This window comes from Syngnathoides biaculeatus, chromosome 20 (assembly GCF_019802595.1).
Source record: "Syngnathoides biaculeatus isolate LvHL_M chromosome 20, ASM1980259v1, whole genome shotgun sequence".
Lineage (NCBI taxonomy): Eukaryota > Metazoa > Chordata > Actinopteri > Syngnathiformes > Syngnathidae > Syngnathoides > Syngnathoides biaculeatus.
This window is the reverse complement of record NC_084659.1, coordinates 9,872,504-9,894,429: the sequence shown is the minus strand read 5'-3', so window position 1 is coordinate 9,894,429 and position 21,926 is coordinate 9,872,504. Positions and strand designations below refer to the sequence as shown.

Genomic DNA, 21,926 nt, shown 5'->3' with positions numbered 1-21,926 from the left:
AAACACTCTTTCAGCGCTTTGGCTCAACCTTCCTCGCTGACTCCTGCACCAATACAGAGCTGTTGTATAACCTGTGTACCTAGATCAAGACCTGGTGAACCGTTTGGACGAGCAAGACCATCGTCGTCGTTTTTGGTAAACAGTCATTCACCGCAGGACTCAATTAGCACTTCATCTGAAGAGGTCGACATGCACTCCCTTCCTTCATGTGCTTCCTGAGAAGAGAAGCTCAGGGGTGAGTTAAGTGTGCACAGCAGTCGTCTGGGGCCCCTTGACCCACTTCTCACCACAGAACCCCATGACTGCAAAAATAATGAAGACTTTGACTTTCTTTTGCCTTTACTTCATATGGTCCCGTTTTTCTAATTATATAAGCACTTCATCAGTGCCGTTTAGAATTAAATGAAATAGAATGTCGAAATTTCACAAAAAATGGTTAACTGTCGGAAACTTACTCGTGACCTACAGAGCTTAAAAACTAGGGCATCCCTCGAAAACATAACACTCACAAAAGAAACATTTTTCCACCTGAGAGACCAAATGAATTAAACACATTTTAAAAAATAATATTAAACAATTCTAATACTATATTAACATTTCTGAAATACGTAAAGACCCCAGCCAGACTGGGTAGAACTCCAGTCTTGCAATTTCCTACAACAGTGGTCCCCAAACAAATCACTGTTAAAATATAGTTGAGTTGTATTCAACTTTAACACACCAGTAATTAATTTTTTTAATCTTTTGTTTCTTCATTTGAAACATAAATATTTTAAACTACTCTGATACTTTGAAGGGATCTCATATTCAACGTGATTACAATTTAATACAGTAACACTATGGATCCATAATATTGGCAGAGCAGCCAAGAAAGTGCTAATGTTATTTAAGCACGAGCGTCATTGCTAAAGTCATTTGAAACGGAGTTGTGTGCACTGCCTGTGCAAATGCAGACCTGATCTGACACTGCTTCTTTGCATTTTTTTTTTTTTTTGGTTTGGCTTTTCATTTGAAAAATGAATGTGCTTATCGACAACTTGCTGAAGTTTAGCGTTGACTGGACCTAATGGTTCCATGAGGTTCATTATTTCTGTCGATAAAATTGAGTTGTAATGGACTCCTACACACAACCTTCTGTCTTGATTTAGCTCAGTGAAGAGCATCGTTTGACTCTAAGTCTGCATTTTTCCAGTTTTTCCAGTTACTTAAAACTCCTTTGGCTCGTCCCATCTTTCTCTCCTTTCTCTCCAGTCATGTGTTTGGCAGCTGTGATCTGGTCAACCTCAGCTCTGTAATTTGGATTTTTGCTCATTATGGAAGCGTCTATTTCTCTCGGTCACGTGCTCGCTCGTACGGCGGCGGTTTTCGAGCTGTCGGACGTGGCTGCAGCAGGTCAAAGCGACCGTTGCACTACCGGCCGATGTCATCTGAAGACTGCCTTGCCCCGTTTGTGTCCTTGTACACATAAATGTTCCTCAGTCTGTCATTAAAAACTCATTTGGAACGTGGGAAATTACAAGATCGTCGCTGTTCGGTGGAATTCCAAAAACGTTTTTTTCAGCTCAGAAAATGGATGGATTGGCCAAGTGAAGTTTTCAAGATCAGAATCAGAATCAGCTTTATTGGCCAAGTGTGTAAAAACACACGAGAAATTTTTCTCCGGCAGTCGGTGCTGCCCTAGTCCAACATTCAGAACAAAGACCTTTTTGACACTTTCGATTATTGGTTAATACTTTGTAAAAATAACATACTGACCGGCATTATTGATTTGTGCAAAAAATAATTGCCATCAAAGGATGCAATGCAACTGTCTTAAAATGAATATTGTGCGAGAGAACATGACCATTTCTCTTTATGAAAAAAAAAAAATAAATCAGACTCTTCTAGACTCCGCAAATCATTTTTGATAATTTGGATATTCACTTTGGTGAAAATTCCATGGACAGCCTCAACAAGGTCCATCCGACTTGTTTAAAATTTTTAATCTGAAGGCAATTTGGCAGCATGTTTTTGCCAACCCAGTTCAAGTTCTCTTGGTGCTGCGCGGTGTCCGAACAGGAAAACGATGTCACCACCATTCTTCTTTAATGTCGGTACAATTTTCAGATTGGAAAATAGCAGCAGTCATTATGTTTTTACAGCCGCTTGGGGAATGAGATGACAGAAAGTTTAGCTGTCTCTCGAAGCATTGAAATTTCCTCCCTTAAAAATGTTTGCTTGAGAAAACTTTGGGTTCTGTATTTCTGCATCAGTTAATATGCCAGTTGTGTGCTTAAATAGTTTGTGGCGCATACTTGGAAGCTAATTGGCAATCTCCAGTTTTATGGTTTGGGGATTTTTTTTTTTTTTTTTACTCCCATGTCCTCGTTCTGCTCTCGTGTTTCTGTGCTTGGTCTGTTCTAAATCACTGGTAAGGCCAGAAATGCTAAATTCTACATGTCAAAGTCATTTATGTGGCCTTCGACTGAAGTGAAAATACTAATTTGCGGCTCTTGGTGGCTTTGAATAATCTCTGAATACATATTTGAATATCTCCAGAATCAGAAAAGTGGATGAAATCTGAAACGGGGACCAACGGTAACCATGTTCTTGGACGACTCTGCCTCGCTCAAAAGTCTTCCAAGCATGACTGTTTGTTTTAAATCATCATCGAAATAATGAAACAGGGTCTCCATGGAATCCAGTTATCTCAATAATCCTGCCTAAAGTCTTCACTTGTCTGATAGATGATGCTGAACAAAAGATGATGTCCAAAATGTTCCGGCATGTAGCAAAGCTGTAATCAAAGGCTGGAGAAATCCCAACAGGCGTTTTTTGTTGCCTGTGAACTCTGCTATCTTAATGCTTCCATCCTTCCATCCATTTTCTGAGTTGCTTATCCTTACGAGGATCGCGGGAGTGCTGGAGCCAATCCCAGCCGTCATCAGGCAGGAGGCAGGGTACAACCTGAATTGGTGGCCAGCCAATTGCAGGGTACATGTAGACACAACGGTCGCACGCACCATCACACCTCGGGGAAATTTTGATTTTAATCCCGGTCCTCAGAACTGTTGGGCCAATGCTCTACAGCTGCCCCACCGTGCCACTGCCTGTCATTTTCTGAAGTGAAAACCTTGTCCCCTGAACATTTCTCCTCAAGGTCAGTAAAAGACGCCGGGTCCAACGCGACCACAGGGATGACGCCTTGTGGGTGGAATGTTCCACCCGTTTGTGGCTTTGTTTGTAAGGAACTGGATGTAACAGAACAATGAGATCCCCTGACGATGGTTAAGCAAGTGGTCCCAGGAAACAGTGGGAGATGGAGTCCAGCCACATCATCAACCACAAACAAGAAAAAGGAACAGTGGGATTTATTCTGCGCTCCACAGCTCACGTGGATAAAAGTCCCCATTATGAATCAATTTCATTGTTTCAGGCAGTTATGGCTTACTGGCTAAACAATGTGACCTGCTGGGTTATAGCAATTTAGGGCCCAAGTATGACATAAAATCAGGCAACTGAGATTAAATCAAACTGTAGCCATCATTAACTGTATAGTAGTTATCCTACTCATCTAATAATTGATTGACATGTATTTGGAATACTATTATTTTTATATTTAATCTTCATGATTGATTTTGGGTTTTTTTTGTCTTTTTCAATGTGACTCAGATGATGAGTGGGGCGGTGCCATGTTACCCTCTGTTGAGCAACTTTTAGGCGATAGCACGAGAGCTTGGTCAGTCATATCCATCCCGCTTCACTGATCAGGCTACGTGACAATCATTAGACACTGTGTTAATTATTAAAAATGAATTGTGTTGAGGTTTTGTACAAAATATTGCATTGCTTCCATCCCAAAACTTCGTAAGCGATTCTTCTATCATATGCAATTGTTATTCATCTGTAAAGCTGACACAGTGCTGAACTTTCAGATTCACTACACGTTTCCGAAATGAAAGCCGACACATTGGAAACGAACCGTGAGATTTTTCTTCGGCTAATATTTTTGTTCAAAGACCACTATGACTAATAAGTGGTGTTCTTTCTTAATGTGAAGTGTAAAGTCTAAGTGCTTGTCTGCTGACGCCTGAGTTGTTTTCCTTTCTCGTCAACGCTCCTTGCGTAAACATAGTGCAGTCTGCACTAATAAGGCTGACACAGCAAAGTTTAATTGGCCTTTCATTTCACGTGCGCAACCAGACACACAATGGCCTCTTTTCATTGCTTCCAATCACATTTAATTGATTCGAGCTCATTTCCTTCGTAGATTCCCTAACTTAATTGTGTTACCTGAATGTTGAAATTATGCTTGGTTTGAAAGTGCGTTTGTGTGTCCCACACACAAACAGGCACAATTGCAGTATTTCGCGGGCCCCTTTGGTAATGCGAACAGCAGACGGTTTTGAAGGCCCCAGCAGTCTAACATGCGATTTATAGCAGCCATTTACTTTCCTGCTTCTCTAAGGACAGCAAAACGGACCCGCAGATTTGGCAAAGACACCCATGCTCATTCATACACGGCTTGTTTTTACATGTGTATGCTGCGATTAAGTGCCACACCACAACGACCACTAAGAGCGATTCGGTTTCTTTACCAGCAGTTTCTTTTTCCGTGCGTCGCATCCAAGTTCGGTATAATACACGTATGAGCGAAAAATCCCGGAATACACAAGTTTTACAATCTGACCACAGTACGTAATGTATGATGTGGTCATTTCCAACGGGCTTGTGGGGAAAGTGAACATATGTGTTACATTCATGAGAATAGTGCTCCACTTTGCCTTTTGGTTTTCCACTGAGTTTTATGGCTGTACGGACCATTCTGTTATTAAAGCTCACTAAGTGCAGAAGTGGTCGAGAAACAATTGTGCCGTTTAGTCCACCAGTATCGATTTTTTTTTCACAGCTTTTAATGCGTCGTCTCAAAGCCCAGGTGGGAGATGACATCATTATGACATCATGGCTAGGGGTTTTAGAAGATTATTTCTGCAGAAAACTTCAGATTTCTAAGCGTCTTTGTAAGTTAAGTGGTCCAACCTCTGTCAACACACGTCTAAACAACAGCGGTCAGCTCTCATTTCTCATGCTCTCCATTTATAGCGTCATGTTGCTTTAAAAGTAGTTGAGTAATTTCAGGTCAGCCAGTGACTCAAAGGCTTATGAAGATGATTCCGTCGACAACACACGAGTTTTCAAGCCACTTTTGATACAATTTCATCAGCCCAATTTGGTTGTCATTGTGTTGTAATCACTGAGATGGACACACACAAAGTGACATCACGGCCAGATGACACAATTGCATGAACATGGACAAAATGACGTTACAATCTAACCATTCAAGACGGGGGGACTTGAATACAAATGCAAGCCAAACTTTCACGTCAACTGAGCAATGAAGAGTGAGCGACATGACTGATCAAATAGCCCAGCCAATGAGATACAAGCGAACTTAGAGTATTTCGAGAGACGAGCCGTCATTCAGCCGATTTTTTGCTTTGACCTGAGCAAACGTTTGAATTTTAACTGCAGCTTACTCAGTCTGTTGTGAAATTCTCCTTCATTTGTGTACCTGTATTATACTACCTCCAGGTGGCCAAGGCACACACGACAAGGATCATCACAATTGAAGCAAGAAATGTGACAAAAAATGATAATTCTTTACATTTGAGCTCATTATATCTTTACTGTATGTTTACAAAAATCAATATTATAACATGCTATTTTTCTTTTTAAAGACCACATTAGGGGGAGGAGGCTGGAACAGATTAACGGCTTTTCTATTAATTCGAATAGGTATAGGGGAATTGAGATACAAATGTTTTATGCAACAACAATCGTCAAACAACGAATTAAACTCATATTTCAAGGCACCTCTGGATATGATGAGTAGACCTGCCAAAAATTGAACAATCTCTACACTCAGTAAGAAACCGTATAAGATGCTATCCAGTATCCAAAGAAAAATGCAAGCTAACGCACAATGAGCTATTTTGTCTTTTACCACAAATTTCTTTCTACCTTAAATCACACCGATTCACCAATCCTCCCCTTGAGAACAATTTTCTTTTTCAAAACATGATGCAAGAGATTTCTGTAGTGTCTCTCAACACAAGAGTGACACTCAAGGACGCCGATGTTGAAGCTCAACAAGTAGAACAAGTTTACTTTAGTTTCTGTCTTTTGAGACAATAGCCCAAAACATCAAACCACAATGAACTTTAAGATAAACTTGATTGTTCGATAAGTGAGATTTTTGTCTCAGGCTCTTTTGCGTCAGTTGTGGAAACGCAGGATACACGTATAAAAACAGTAGATAACTTTCATGGTAACTGCATGCACCTTTATCTCACACTACATAATGACGTCAATTTTAGTTTAGGGTTTCAAATCCCAAACCCATAAAACGGGTCACTTTAAAAAACTGATAAAAACTTGGCAAAGTGAGCTCAGTTCCTTAGCCAAACGTGCACTTGTTACGACACCAGTGGTTCTCTAAATGAGGGCTCGCTATAGTGTTAAGCTGGAAAAATATCAATCACATCAACCATAAAAGCAACGTTAACTCACGTTTCATCACATTATGGTTGACTCCAAAAAATCTTATGCTGTTCAACCCCTACTCCTGGAAAAAAAAAAAAAAAGGCAAAGGTATTTTCTGGAAAATTCTCAACGCCATATTTAACAAGCAGCTGGACTTTGAAAGTTCAACCAGTTACCACTATAAAAAGCCTCCTTTGTCTCTCAACATAATGTCGCCCGACGTGTCTGACATAACAAATGGAATTAAGCATCTTGCCAAAGCACACTTTGGAGGAAGCATGCAAGGAATTGCTCAAAATAGCCGTTTCGGCGCGAGACGTGGTCATGCTCGCCAACGGTGACGTCCAACTTCCCATCACACCGCTCATTACCGATTGCCTCTTGACGTTTTTTCACCTTCACTGAGTACAGGTTTGCAAATAGAAGCGCCAGAGTAATGAGTCAACCTTGACCCTGACCTACAAATCACAGCGCACACACGCCTGGCGTTTGGGGCGCTAAATCACGGATCAAAGGGCTCCCAAAGAACACTGGATCAGTCTGCGTTATGTCATTGTTTCCGTCCAGACTGAGCAAAGCGTGTAAAAGTAGCAGGTGAGGCCCGCTTAAGAAAGCTAATGGATGCTGGGAAATCCAGCGGCTGTTTTCCCTCAGGAATGTATAGGCTGGCTGAAAAATGGACAGATTCAACTATGGAAACAGTCGATCAGACAAAGGGAAAAGTGTACCCGTGTGGGTTTGACAGAAACTGATGAGGAAAAGAGCTACTCTGGCAACATAAAATACAAGGAATTAGGGTTTTGTGAGTAGCTCTGCACACAAACTCGGTGGTAAAAAGTACCAGTCTTTAATCAGTTTGCACCCCCAGTCTTTAAGTAATTACTAGTTGATTGATGGAGTTCATTACCGAGTCTATGGCCAGGGGCTTGGTTCTCAGGATAAGGGACTTTCCCATCCCTAACGGGTCACATGAAGTAAAGCAGCATGCAATTATCTGGAAAAGGACCAAATAAAAAGACTTTGATTGCAGTGTTGCCGATGTCGGCTCCAAATGGTTGGCGCTGCTTCCTTCTTTGCCAAGAAAGGCTCTTAAGCCTGCAACTAAAAGAGATCTTTTTCATGCATTTTAATTTTGTAAATTGCATTTTTGCGTGACTAATGTATTACAATGACTTAAAGAAAATTGTAGATTATTTTTTGATGAACATTGTAAGCCCTTTGAAGATACTTTTTCATTACTTCTTTGAATAAAGCACAGATTTTATAGAATATTTTTTACTTTGCATTAAAATGTTTATTCATTATTTATTATTTCATTTATTATCCATTATTTATCCATGTAAGGGAAATTATTCAGCATTTAAAAAATATGTTAATAGTGCAAGTTTTTCTGTATAACAAGGCATGAATTTTAATTAATTTTATTTAGATTTCTCTAGTTCTTAAAAGTTTGTAACTTTTTTTATTTTATCTTTTTCTCCCATCTTGTTTTTGCAGTCAGAACATTTAGTGGCAAATTTTTCTTTTTATAGTAACTAATGTCTCAATTATATTTTTTGTGTGTTGTTGTGATAACTTTTTTTACATTGGCTGCATTTACGGCATATATTCTGTATTCTTTTAAAAATGTGAAGATTTAATCGAAACTGAATGAGGATTTATCTTGCAGTTTTAATATTTTTATACATTTTGCAACACTTTTATGAAAAATGGCTTTTCCCACAGTTTTATTTCAAAATGGATAATGCCAGAATTTCAATTATTGCTTTTAATATTTTTATAATCATTTTGCCCAAGTACATTTTTTGTGAGGGTATCTTTTGCCATTTTCTAAAAATGTTTAATAAAGAAGTCATTTTAATGTCCATAGCCATTGCAATACTATTACAACTTGTCTGTATCTTGGAAATTTTAATAAGATTCTTTAAAAAATAAATGTTGTAGACACCAAAAACTTATCACAGGATCCAATTGTACATAAGTGATAATAATAAGGTCAGCTCCAAGGAAATTACAAACAGGGAAAAAAATAATGGCATAATAAAGACGTACTGTATTACATATGCATACTACTTTTTATTATGTTGAGATCTCAAATAATGTTTCTCAAACAGTCTTTTATATATATATATATATATATATATATATATATATATATATATATGAAATTAAGTTTTGAGTTCAATCCTCTGTTTACTGCAAAGTGACTCCAACAGTCCTAATCCTGTCAGAAATATCAGAAACACAAACAAATAGTGCCTGTTGTCTAATCGTGAATACCAGACGTTTGGTGTGTGTGAACGTCTGCAACCGAATTATGTAACCAAAGTAGCAAAAGATGAATGTGGTTGACAGGAAAGCAAAGTCCGGCGTAACCCGATCTTCCGCCCCTTTAAAAGTCATTAGGAAGCATGAGGAGAGGGTACGGAGGCTCGAAGGCCTTGGCGTTACATAAGGTCAAATGTGGAAAAAGCGTTTTGTGTAGAATGGGAATATTTCATGTGTCATTTACATGTATGTCACTCACTTAAATGTAGGGGGGAAAACCTGCCTGACCTAAAATGCGTTGTCATTATTCCGTCTCAGGTTTGTTTTCTCCTCCGTCTGATTTCATAAGCAGATTCGGTTTTCCAAAACGGCCCCGCTCGGCGTGTTTTCGGAAAATTACGGAAAGTGTTTTTTTTTTCCAGGTTGTGAGGACTGTTTTTTTTCCCCCCTCTCCAGAATCCCACCTTTGACTCCTTGGGCCGCCCTGAGAAAGGCAGGCACACCACCCAAACACACACACACACATTTCCAAACTATCTTTAATATTTCTTTAGCGTGCAAATCTTGAAAGTGATCTGCTTGAGCAACGCTGGAGAATTTTTACAGTCTTGTAAAATTCTCACAGAGGGTTTTCCTTCAGAAAGTTCTATTATAAACTTCAACTTTTTAAACGCAGCCAGCTGGCCAAACATTTTCTCTTTGGAGAACTTTTCTATTCTCATCCATCTGTTTCTTTCTACTGCGCACAAAATCTAGTAGGTCAGGTAACTAAAGTACAATGGCTCACAGTACTGCAACGTGAACATTAAAAAACTGAAAACTGCAACTTCTGTTAAAGGGTTTGAATTATTTTTTGGGGGTGATATAAAAATGAGACCATGATAAACCTTTATCACCATTCCTGTGACCTATAAGCTGCATAAATATTTTTTTTCCCAAAAGCGTTGCACAAGTGCACACACCCAGTGATAAATGCGGATATGGCTGTGCAAATAATTAACTAATCACAGCCTACTAGAACACCAGTTATTTATTTTGAGGTAAATCAGTTAATGATAATTCCCGGGCAATAAAAAATGTGAAACATTTTTTAGAAGAATTTTTCCCTATCTCCCGCAACCCTGGTGAGGCTAAGCAGAACGGAAGATGAATGAATGAATGTTCACAATCCTCCAAACTCTTAAAGTCCCACTGACATGCTGTCATAACCAGAACTCTAGTGTGGACCCAAATGGACTACTCTGTAGACAGGGAGGCAGTTAAAGGAAGGTCTTTATTCGTTCCAAGGTCGTAAGTGTCATGATCCTGGATTCCAGCCAGGGCTGGGCGTGGCCGTCTAATCGGAAGGGTCACACCTGCGCCTCATGACCTCCGATTAGACCCAGTACATATAGGACCCGGGGGACGACAGAGACTCTGCTAGATCGTTGCCTCTCATGCCTCGTTCCCGCACTACCGTACTCCTGACGTCTACCTCCCGTGTACCGACCAACGCCTGTCTCCCGACCTACCCCGTAAGCCTGCCGTTACTGATCTTGCTGCTTGTTTGGACTGACTCCCTGGTAACCGACATTGGAACGAATAAAGGCTTATTCCGCACTGCTTACCTCTCATCTGAGTCGTGCATTTGGGTCCACCCCCGAGTCTCGTCCGTGACAGTAAGCTGGAGACAGCAACAGTATCAAGAGCGTCAAGATTACGGGGTTGGTTGGAGGACAGGCGGAGGTCGGTACATCGGGATTGGGCTGGGACCGGGAGGACCATGACACATGCCTATAAACATTCTGAAATAGACATTGTAATGAAAAATACATATAACATTATACAATTCAAAGTTCATACGAAAAAAAAAATGAGCGGAGAGCGTGTCATCCATGCGCGTCGTTGCGGAAGTCTCACTCGACATCCAAGTGGTAGCCATGTTGCCTGCAACGTCAGCAGATGTCACACTGGGACATTTGCCATTGAAAACACATTGTGGCACCTGCTGTGGGAGAGGAATGACAGAGATTTTCGGGTTTTTACGACGCCCATTCTGACACGGAAGCTCTTCTCGAAGAATAACATCTCACAATCGAGTGAAGTGACCGGGGCGATATTACCCTATCGTTTCGAGCCATATTTAGATGATATGTGGCTCTCTTCTAACTAACAACAGACTCCCCGACAGTATGACAGCAAGTAACGTACTCAGCCCGGCCGCGACAAGCCACCGCAGCCCGGTTACGATGAGGCGATGAACAACACCGTCGCGGTCAGCAATGAACAATGCCGACGGATGAACAACGCTGACGCTGTCAGCGATGAACAACGCCGCTGACGTCCTCCCCAACTATTATTTTTTTTTAGTAATGCTATATACACCTACCTGTCATTTGGAATACACGAAGCTCTCGTCCTTTGCACCCGTGCAATCGATTTTTCACGATGAACCGAGTCTTTTAGAAGAGTAAACCATCCTCCCGATTGTTGGAACAATATCTAGCAATACAACGAGCCGGCATTTTTACTAACACGGAGGAACAAAGAGCTACCTTCCCGCAGGTAAAACTGGTGTAAACACACGAAAACGCCTGAGTGAGCGTCCTCTAAGAACGTCACTTCCTGCTTCTTCTCCAAAACAAATCCCTCGAGAGGATTTTCATGGCGGGAGTTACAAAAAGCCATATATTTCAAAATCAAAAAAAACGGATGGGTCCATTCCGGCTGTGCTTTTTTTTTTATTATAAATATGCTAAAAATCATGCTTTTTGAGTCAGACTTTTTGAGTGAGACTTGAAGTCGGGTCAATCGTAAGATGAGGTCCCACACTGGATACTTTGGGCGAGATTTTTGTTTGGTGGTGTGCAATTTTCTCACACGAAATACATGCTCAGACTCATTGATTGGGAAAAACTGGTCTAGACTGATAGTCAAATAGCCCTGGACTCAGACACTATAACACTTTTAAATGAAAACACACATTTGCCATCTCTTGTTACACATGCCAGCTTTCCGCGCTCCCAGCTCCTCGTCGCAGACATCCAACATGCCCCCCACACCCCCCTTTCCACCCAGCCCCGACTGGAAAATTGCAGCCCCGTCACTGAGCGATTTCATATTTTGGAGTGTCTTTCAGCGGCATCTCGATTGACTTTGCAGACAGGCTGAGCCCGCAATGCACAGAATCCAGACATTACCCAATATCCTGAGAGAAGGCCCGAGAAGTTTCACAGTAATTGCAAACATTGTGTTAGCTACCCTTCCCCCCTCCCCTCCCTCAAAGGGGACGTTCATCACGCCAAATGACAGTGACTCATCTCTGTGGCGATATCTGCTGCTCTTGAAGGAACATTTTTCCCATTAAAGATTAGAATACACAAAAGATGGGATTCAGGGACATACAGTACCTCATAATGAGATGATTATTAGATCAGTTTCGGATAAACCCACTACATAACATATGTCAAAATTCATAACAGACATAAGACCCTGAAAGACAAATAAAACCTCAGTGGAACATTCAACCCACAAAAGCTCAAAAAAGTCATGCCTTAACATGAGAGTTGAATTCCTTCTGTGACCACGCTTCCAACTCAAAACACTGGCATCTCATCAAATTACTAGCGAGAAAGACAAAGTTACTGTGGTTTAGCTTAAATACACTATAAGTTTTAATTCTCTTACTTCTCTCTCTCTGTCTCTCTCTTATACGGAGCCCCTATGAGGACATTGAAAAAAAACTTGTTTCTCATTGTAATGAGAAAGTTTCTCGTTGTAATGAGTAACTAGTCCATTGCATGTGTGCATGTATAAAAGACTCAGGAAGCTACCGCTAGCAGGTAAATAAGCTACGACTACCTGAACGCAGGAAGCTACCGCGAGCAGGTAAATAAGCTACGACCCATAGGTAGCCGTTTTTCGTCACTCATTATAATGAGTAACAACAACCATTGGTTGATCGTCGTATCATGTTTTTTTCCACGATGTAGCACTCAAGGATATTCACTGATTTGTTTGATGATAATTAATAAACTTTCACGCGTATTGCAACATTGTGCATGCAGGTTTTATCAGGTGCAGAACAACATGCTCAGTCAGCACAACTTTCATTTTTCCAAGCAAATTAGAGAAGGGAAAAAAATGCTATGGACATAATATTGAAACTGATTTTGTGTTCAGTGTTCCCCCGCTACATCGCTGTTCATCAAAAAAAAAAAAAAACAGTCTATAACAAAAAATTGCAGTTTATAGTAATGTTTGTTAAAACATGTCATGATCCAAGCCGCTTATCCTCACAAGGGTTGCAGGAAAGCTGGAGCCTATCCCAGCTAGCTTCGGGCGAAAGGCAGACTGCACCCTGAACTGGTCGCCAGCCAGTCATTGGCAGGGCAGATATGGACACCATCACTGAGCGGGAATCGATCCCACGCTGCCCGCCCGCACCAAAGTCAGGCGTGTGAATTACTACACCATCAGTGACTCCTTTTTTTTTTAAAACATTCTTACTGTAATGCCCATGCAAGTGAGCGTCACAGCCGCTACTGCACTTTTTAGCCATCTATTGAAAACCGACTCCAATTGAACATTTCCGCACGCTGTACTGCATTTGTGCAGGAATAAACTGGAAGACTATAAACCACCTCCATGACACCCAGCTGGTCGACCCCTTCTCATTTCACCTCACGCTGCTAACCCGGTCACCGTTGACCTCAAACCCTCACACAAACACATATGTGCCATTGGATTTGTACTAAAACTGGGTTAGCGGTGGGCTGCAAGCGGTATGGATCATTTCCAGTAATCACACTCCCCCCCCCCACCCCCACCCCCAACCCCACACCTTCTTATCCATCACTGATTTTCCAGTTTTCACAGTGTGGAAAGTGTGAATACGCGTTTTCCTGTGGGAAAGCCGTCTATCAATTAAAGCTCTGCAGCTGTGCTACTGGTAACAGACGACCGGGGAAGAGTGCACAGAGGAGATAACGAACCGGAGTGCTGTGTCAAACTACGAGTTGCCGGCGCTGCATTTAACTTTCAACCCTCGGGGTCTCTGTAGGTCAGGTTGAATGGAGGATATTCTGGAGGACCAGGGCTATAAAAGATATTGATGGATGGAGGATGCTGTTTAAAGCTAAGCGCGAACAAGTGAGCATCGGCCCTATCTAAACAATGTGGTGGCAGCTGAAAATGTCACAGAAGAAATGTATCTTGATCCAGTGAAAGAGCTAAGATGAAAGGCATCAAAAAGACAGTCAACGTGCCAGTATGAATGTGTGACAGATATAATTATCATAAAATGAATATTTTTGGACAACAATAGGACAAAGGACGTCTCATTGGGTATACCTGCACAATTTAATAGAATCAGATGCAAAACTTGATTTAAACAACATCTTTCAAAAAGTTTGATGTTCCTCTGAGACTAAATCTTTGCCCTCTTCTTTTTTTCCATTAAATCAAAGCAGCCATTTTCCATGACTGATTTAGTTCGCTTCTTGGGGATTTCGGTACTTCCAAGGCTTGCTTCCTTGTAGCCTCAATGTCACTCAAAGGCCTCCAGCTCCAGTCGACCTCTGTGTGTAACAGGTTGAATACAAAACAGACATGTTTGATGAATTTCAGTAAATGTGGCGTTCCGCATGGGTCAGATCTAAGTCCATTTTGATTATGACACAACTTCTCTAAAATACCATAATTATGAGTGAAATTGAATTGAATTAAGAAAGCAAAATTACACCAAAAATCTTGGTTTAGTCGACCTCCTGGATTTAGGCTACATTCATTAAAATAGTATTGATGAAATAGCAAGTTCCAAAAGCTCGGAATCAATGTGCGAAATTAAACATCCTATCTAACAATACAACTGACACAAATATAATTTTAACTCACCTTAACATGCTTGCACGGTTTTGTTGTTTGCAAGGTTGTTCCTTGCTCAGTCTCTCCAGGCAAACTGATGAACACCTCCTGTATAATTTTCTCTCATGGAGATTTTACTCAGTGCTTTAAGAATGTTCTGGGTACATTTTTTTCCTTCAGTTTTATTATAAAAGCACATTTTATTCAGTAACATATTTCAAATTCAGCAAAGTACAATGCAGATTTTAAAAATGATTAAGTTGACACAACATTTTGATTAGAAGGCCTTCTATTGTAGACATCTTGGTTCCTTATAGTTTGTCATAACTTTAACCATCATGTCAAGCCAAAATCCACTAAGCCTTTAAAGGGCATGACATCAAGCTCAAAATAAAAATCAGTGTCAGCATTTGACACGTAATATTTTTTGGAGACATGTTCACGTTGCAATAAAACCACATATGGCATGTCGTACATCAGTCAATCAAAATTCTCTACACCATTGACAGTAATGACAAGAAATGCATTAAACTGACAGATAAGACAATTTATGGACCTTGAAAACAAATAGTTACGTGACCTGCACCGATGTAAACTTTTGTCAGCGAAGTACATACTTCGATTACGCAACAAGAACTGTTCCTTACCTCACCCGCTTCTGTGATGTGCCCCTGATGAACTGCAGATAAGGTGTAGACATCCTTGTCGAGACTCTAAAACATATAAATCGTATTTTCAAAGCAGTCAATCGGTTATAAAGATAACACAAAAGAGCATTGATATTATTGCGATACCTTTTTACCGGTTCAATAGTTTTTTGTAAAATTAAAAGGGGCAGATGTTTTTTCAGGACACCAATAAAAAAAAATTACACATTCTTCACAGATCCTTTAATCATTGTCGCAATTGGGAACATGAATATCAACATGAATGTCATTTTCCAAATGAGTGTTGAAAGAGCAAAACAGCCACAGGTGTGAAAAATATTCCCCTCAGCACCTCTCAGGCGCCAGGCAGATTGGCTAGGTCTAATCTGATCCCCCCATTTTGCAAACTGTTATTATACAGTAGTTGTGAGAACGGGGGGGGGGGGGGGGTCATTGAAAATTGTAGCAAAGATTTATAACACCCTCTTTGATGTGAGCATCTTTAATTGCAGATTCAGAGAGGGATTAGATGTCACCATTTTATTTATGCCAACTGCGTAACGCAAAAGTCTTGATGCACATATTTTACACCATATACAATTGACTTATTTTATCGTATTTGGACATCTTATCTATTTGTCTCTGCTTCTGTAAAACTGCCCTACATTATCCCAGTGTGGTATCAAGATTTAAGTCTGATCTAACATTTTCTCTACTCTCACTTTTTTCTCGACCCTGAAATTTAGGTTGAAGTTTAGATTGATGGAAATTTAGATATGTGCCCAAATAATGATAATCGTTTGCAATACAGTGTATGCATTTTAAAAATGAGAATAGCCATGTACCACTTGTGCAAAAATGGACTAACACGGCTTGTAGGAAAGTTGAAAAGTGTATGTTTTCAGGTTGGTAAAAAAAAGAGATTGACAGTACTTTTATTTATTTCAGTGGGGAAAGTTGATTTATGATTAAAGTGATTTTTTTTTTAGCAAGGTCTGGGAAGGAATTAAAATACGAACTCAAGCTGGACTCAAGTGAAGCCTCGATACCTGAAAAGTTTTATCAATGACGTGTATCAGAAATCTTGCCAACATGTTGTATAACGATTGTCAAATTGATGTTTTGTATTATCGTCAAACATCGTGTAGCAAGCAATAATTAAAGTATTTACTGAAACTATGTTTGTACCGACGCACCACTAGCCAATCAGAAGTGACGACTTGGGACAATAAACGAGCCTTTATGTAAGTTAATGAACATGTTGAGGATTTTACGACCTTGAGACAACAACCTACATCTACGCCCTTCCCTCTTCTAACATACTTTATTTTTTTCCCATCAGGTAAGTGGAGCGAGATTACATACCGCCAGATGCAACAGGACTACCTGCAAATCATTGTGTACTTCCACTCAGCAATGTACTTCTACCACCCAGTACATTCAAGGAGTACTGTTGGGAGTGTAATTAATTGCATGGACCAGATCACAAGAAGAGCAATGTGTACCCCCAGTGGGTACATTTATTACACATCAGTACTCACAGACCAGAGAGTAAATCTCTAATGTAGTTTGTACTAGTTTAATTGGTGACAGCTTTAAAATATCAATGAGACAGAGTGGTTGAAGTCTGATAAATTGGGATAAAAATAAATTCCATTGCTAAATAATGAAGTCTGGTTCAATTAAAATTATTATAATGAATATGCATATCATTTGGAATTATTTAATCGCGAATAGAATCGAATTTTTTTGTTTTTGGAGGCTGAAGGCATCCTTTCGGGCGGCATGGTGGATCAGCTGGTAAAGCGTTGGCCTCACAGTTATGAGGACCCGGGTTCGATCCCGGCACCCCTGTGTGGAGTTTGCATATTCTCTCCGTGTCTGCGTGGGTTTTCTCCGGGCACTCCCGTTTCCTCCCACATCCCAAAAACATGCAACGTTAATTGGACACTCTAAATTACCCCAAGGTGTGATTGTGAGTGCGACTGTTGTCTGCCTCCATGTGCCCTGCGATTGGCTGGCAACCAGTCCAGTGTGTACCCCGCCTCCTGCCCGTTGACAGCTGGGATAGGCTCCAGCACTCCCCGCGACCCTTGTGATGATAAGCGGCAAAAGAAAATAGATGGATGGATTATATAGTCCAGAATACGTACCACCAAAAATCTTGGTGTTCCTCAAGCTCAGACCTTCTTCTTTTCTTCTTCTTCTTGTTTTTCTTGTTTTGTAAAAACACAGTCAGACTAGATACTTTAATACAGGTAGCACAATGGAATTATTCGTTATCACATCTGCCTCGAGTTCGTAATTAAACCCAGAGACCAGGCACAACTTTTGTTTTATAGACTTAAAATTGAAACAATGTAAAAAAATGACTAAAATGTAAAAAAAAAGTGCCATGCATCACAGATTGTAAAAAAAAAAATCCCATCTTGCTTTAGTAACAAGCCTTCATCCAGTCATAGATTGTCCTATAGGTGATGAAAAAAGGCAGTGTTAAATTGACTATATTAATATATGAATTATTAATCACATTTGCATAATTTAAAATGAATATCGCTGCTGTGAGGCAGAATCATTCTATCTCCAAAGCCAGCGCTTTTCAGGGAACCAAAAAAATAACGATAATTGGATGGCTGTTGAGCCATTAATTTTGCATCATAAAAGTGAGCAAGCCATTTTCAACATTTTAGATTGTTCAATAATAGGAAATTATGCTAATTGGAATATAAAAGGCCACTGCCACGAATATGTTTCTATTTCTGTCATATTTTTGCATTGCCGATTATACAAAATCAATAAATGTTTTGCTCTTATGATTAGTATCTATCCCTACTATTACACCAGATATCATTTAGGTTGAGCATCGAGAAACAAGAACTGACTGGAACCGGGACTAACATTCCCAGTTCTCCAGGAATCCTTTCAGTAAAAAAAATTAAATAAAATTCGGTTATGAGTTTTGATGCCTCTTCTGCAAACCGCAAAGAAGAAAGTGGCGAAAACCAACGAAGAAGACCGCGCACAACGACGTGTAGATGCCCACCGGAAGTGTGTCTTAATTTTAAAATTAATGACACCTCACCTGAGTTCAACACTTGAAATAAGATGATATTATATGTGGAAATAAGATGATATTATATGTGTATGATATAATACATGTTGTATACAAAAAAAGAACCGAGCCTCAGTCGACACCAAATGTCACTTTAGTGAAATCAAAATGGGTGAAGGAAACCTTAACATGCGTCTATGCTAACATTAAGGCAGCTAGCAAATTCAACAGTGGGCTGCCCTTTTGTACTGATGGCTTTAGGTGTTTATTAAAGTCTTCAAACCAATGTAAGAGTCAGAAGGGAAATAAAGCTAAACATTGACCTAAAACTTCACTAAAGGTCAAACTAGCAACTTTGCATCACAATGAATTGGCTTCATAACCACAAAACCCTTGTCTCAAAGAATCACAAACTCTAACATTGTGCCTCATCGGTGAGGAAACTGACGTTTTATAAAACTTAATTCCATTTATTACCTTTTTTTGGCCGTTAGATTGACAGTACTGTCGTTTCTCTAAATTCAACGTGTGACGCGCCAAGTCACTTTTCGTGTCAAAATGCTGAGTTCCGGCGCGCACCCTTCAAAATAAGAGGCTTCGCGCTTAAAAGAGGAAGTCGAGTTAAAACCGCGCATATAAACCATTTGACGCGAAAAAACAGTCCCAAATAGCTACATTTAACTTTTAGCTGAAACATTCTGCACAAGTACAGTTCAGTTGTATTGAACTTTTCAATACATTTGCACGTGATCTTTTGGAACTGTTAACTCTTCTCTTGGACAATAAATATGTATATATATTTTTAATTTCAGTACTGTATAGTATTTATGACACTTCCGTGAGAACAGCACAAGAAAAGTCCAGTCCTGGGACACGAAGAACCAAGGCAGGATTGCTGAGCCAGCGTGAGTCACGAGCACCACAGTGCTCCACGCAGACATCGAAAGAGTCTGCAGACAGTTTTTGGTTGTTTTGATTTTTTTTTTTTTTTTTTTCTGGAGACTTTTTCATTTGCACTGCAGACTGGCCAACTCCGGAACAAGGGGTGGGGGGGGGGACTCCCTTCAAAAAAATACAACCAGATGGCTTAGTCATCGACTTGCATGTGTGTCTGCATGTGTGTGTGTGTGTGTGTGTGTGTGTGTGTGTGTGTGTGTGTGTGTGTGTGTGTGTTAAGTCTGGGGCGTTGTCATCCAGACCAGACACACGTGAATATTATTTTTTTTTCTTCTTCCCAGCTCAAACACAGACTGGTGAAAGATCCTCTGGAGTCTAGACCGAGGGCTTCTCAAGTTTTTCAACTCATAATCCTAACGGCAATTAAACGCAACAACCGTGTGTACTCCTAAATACAATAGGTCATAAAAAGTATTATTTAAAAGTACTATTTTCAATAACAAACAATGGAAAATTCAGATTTTTTGGGGGGAAGGGAGAGGGAACAAAGTTGTCATGTTAAGAGAATAAATTCATATTTTTTCAGGGAAAAAAAAAAAGTCAAATCTTCACATGGAAAAAAAACATTTTTTGGGGGGGATAAAAAGTTGCAGGGGCCCAAAAATGACATCATATTTTTCCAAGTTAAAGTCAAAACATTATGATAAGAGGAGGAACAGCTGGTGAAGCGGTGGCCTCACAGTTCTGAGGTCTCGGGTTCTATCCCGGACCCCGCCTGTGTGGAGTTTGCATGTTCTCCCGGTGCCTGCGTGAGTTTTCTCCGTGCTGCCTCAATCAATACCGTAAATCTGAAATTCCTTAACCTGAAGGACTGAGAGACCTCAAACGTGAAAAAAATATATATTTTTTTTCCAACTTTATCTGTTGTGATCATAAATAATTGAATAAAATGGCACAGGCAAATATGCTCATAAGGTAACGACGTAAAAGTAAATTCATTTAAAAGTCTCGTAACTCCTCAATCCAGGTGCCACCGTTATCAAGTACAGTATGTATAATTTCACCCTGTGCGGATCAGAGAAAGTCCTACCCAAATTTTACACCACAGGTGTCAAACTCAAGGCCCGGGGGCCAGATGCGGCCCGCCGCTTGATTTTACGTGGCCCATGAAGGCAAATCGTGTGTATCAACTTCCGTGATTTTTGTTTGAATCTGTACCGAAATTTCAAATTGTCATATCATGAATGATGACGTTGAGATATTGCAAGCATTTTTGTGTCACCAAACGTCAACAATGGTTGAAAACCCCATTATCTTGATTTGTGATTCTGAAACTAGGTGATAAATTTAATGTGTAAATATGGCGGGTCAATTCAAAATTTTCATGGTTTCAGTCACAATGGCCCTCTGACAGAAAGCGTGACTACAATGTGGGCAGCGATAAAAACGAGTTTGACGCCCCTGTTCTACATGCTAACTTCATGTCATTAGCATAACTGCACAAGTCATTTTAAACTTACTATCACAATATCAAAAAATTGCAACATGATTGTTAAAAATAATCATAAAACATTTTTCTTTCTGTCTGTATAACTTGAGGCTAATGCACAAAAAAAAAAAAAAAAAAATCAAGGCGAGTGGACTCTTGTTTGTTCATTTTTATGCAAAACTTCCTTGTTTACCGAAGACCTTCAAACACGACTCGGGACGACGTGCATGTCAGGACGTCTCCTGCGGGCAACCGTACGAGCAAGTATATGAAAATGAGTCACTTTTGAGTGTGCTGCGCACATCTGCAGATCGTTTCGATAGCGCGCGTGTGTCGGGGTGGGGGGGGGGGGGGGGGAGCATGGACGAGCGCGTAGCAGCGGACCATCACGCCATTCGGCTCACTGTTTATCTCATGATTCCCAAACAAAAGCCTCCCGGTTCCTGTGTGTGCGGGGCCTGGAATCGACACAAGCGATCTGCGCTTTGCTTGTCTGCCAAGATATGACACCCCCGCCCCCACCTCGCTTCCGAGTTTATGGTGCAATGAACAAGACCTCCTGGTTGCCTTTCCTTACAGTTGCATGTCAAATGAAGAGGCCTCATTTTACAAACAGAAGCTTCTTTTCTCTTCGACCTCTGGCCGTGCAGGCTGAGGAGGCCTTCCGCGTGGTCACGTGACCAAAGGATTCGCTTGACTATAGCACCGCTTATTGGTCAGAGCGAGTACTGACATATTCTTGATCGAGTTGATCAAAATATTAGGACATACTAGAATTTTTTTTTAATAAAATCCCCAATATCCACCCATCCATCCTATCCTCACGAGGCTCACGGGGAGTGGTGGAGCCGATCCCAGTTGTCAACGGGCAGGAGGCGAGGTTACGCCCTGAACTGGTTGCCAACCAATCACAGGGCATGTAGAGACAGACAATCACACCTATGGGCAATTTAGAGTGTCCAATTAATTTTGCATGTTTTTGGGATGTGGAAGGAAACTCGAGTGTCCGGAGAAACCCCACGCAGGCACAGGGAGAACATGCAAACTCCATGCAGGCCAAGATTGAATCCGGGTCCTCAGAACTGAGGCCAACGCTTCACCAGCTGACCCAACTTACCGCCCAAAATCACCAATATGTTAGGCATATTCATTTTTTTTACAATATGAAAAGTTGAATTTTCATCTGAGAACACTTTAATAATGTTTT

The 21,926-nt window shown here is 40.5% G+C and overlaps 1 protein-coding gene across 4 annotated transcripts in view; it reads right to left on the bottom strand.

Annotated features, from left to right (window-relative positions):
• Window positions 1-18,935, bottom strand: part of mkln1 (muskelin 1, intracellular mediator containing kelch motifs) — a 128,435-nt gene extending 109,500 nt beyond the window's left edge. For 2 of the 4 annotated variants that reach the window (XR_009792865.1, XR_009792871.1), the window contains exons 1-3: window positions 18,811-18,903; window positions 17,435-17,496; window positions 15,282-15,347 (exon numbers count right to left, since the gene is read on the bottom strand). The gene's annotated coding sequence lies outside the window, so the exon portion shown is untranslated. Of the gene's footprint in view, window positions 1-15,281; window positions 15,348-17,434; window positions 17,500-18,810 lie in introns of all 4 variants that reach the window. The other 2 variants (XR_009792869.1, XR_009792866.1) reach the window with 2 other exon arrangements.
• Window positions 18,936-21,926: the final 2,991 nt, after the last annotated feature.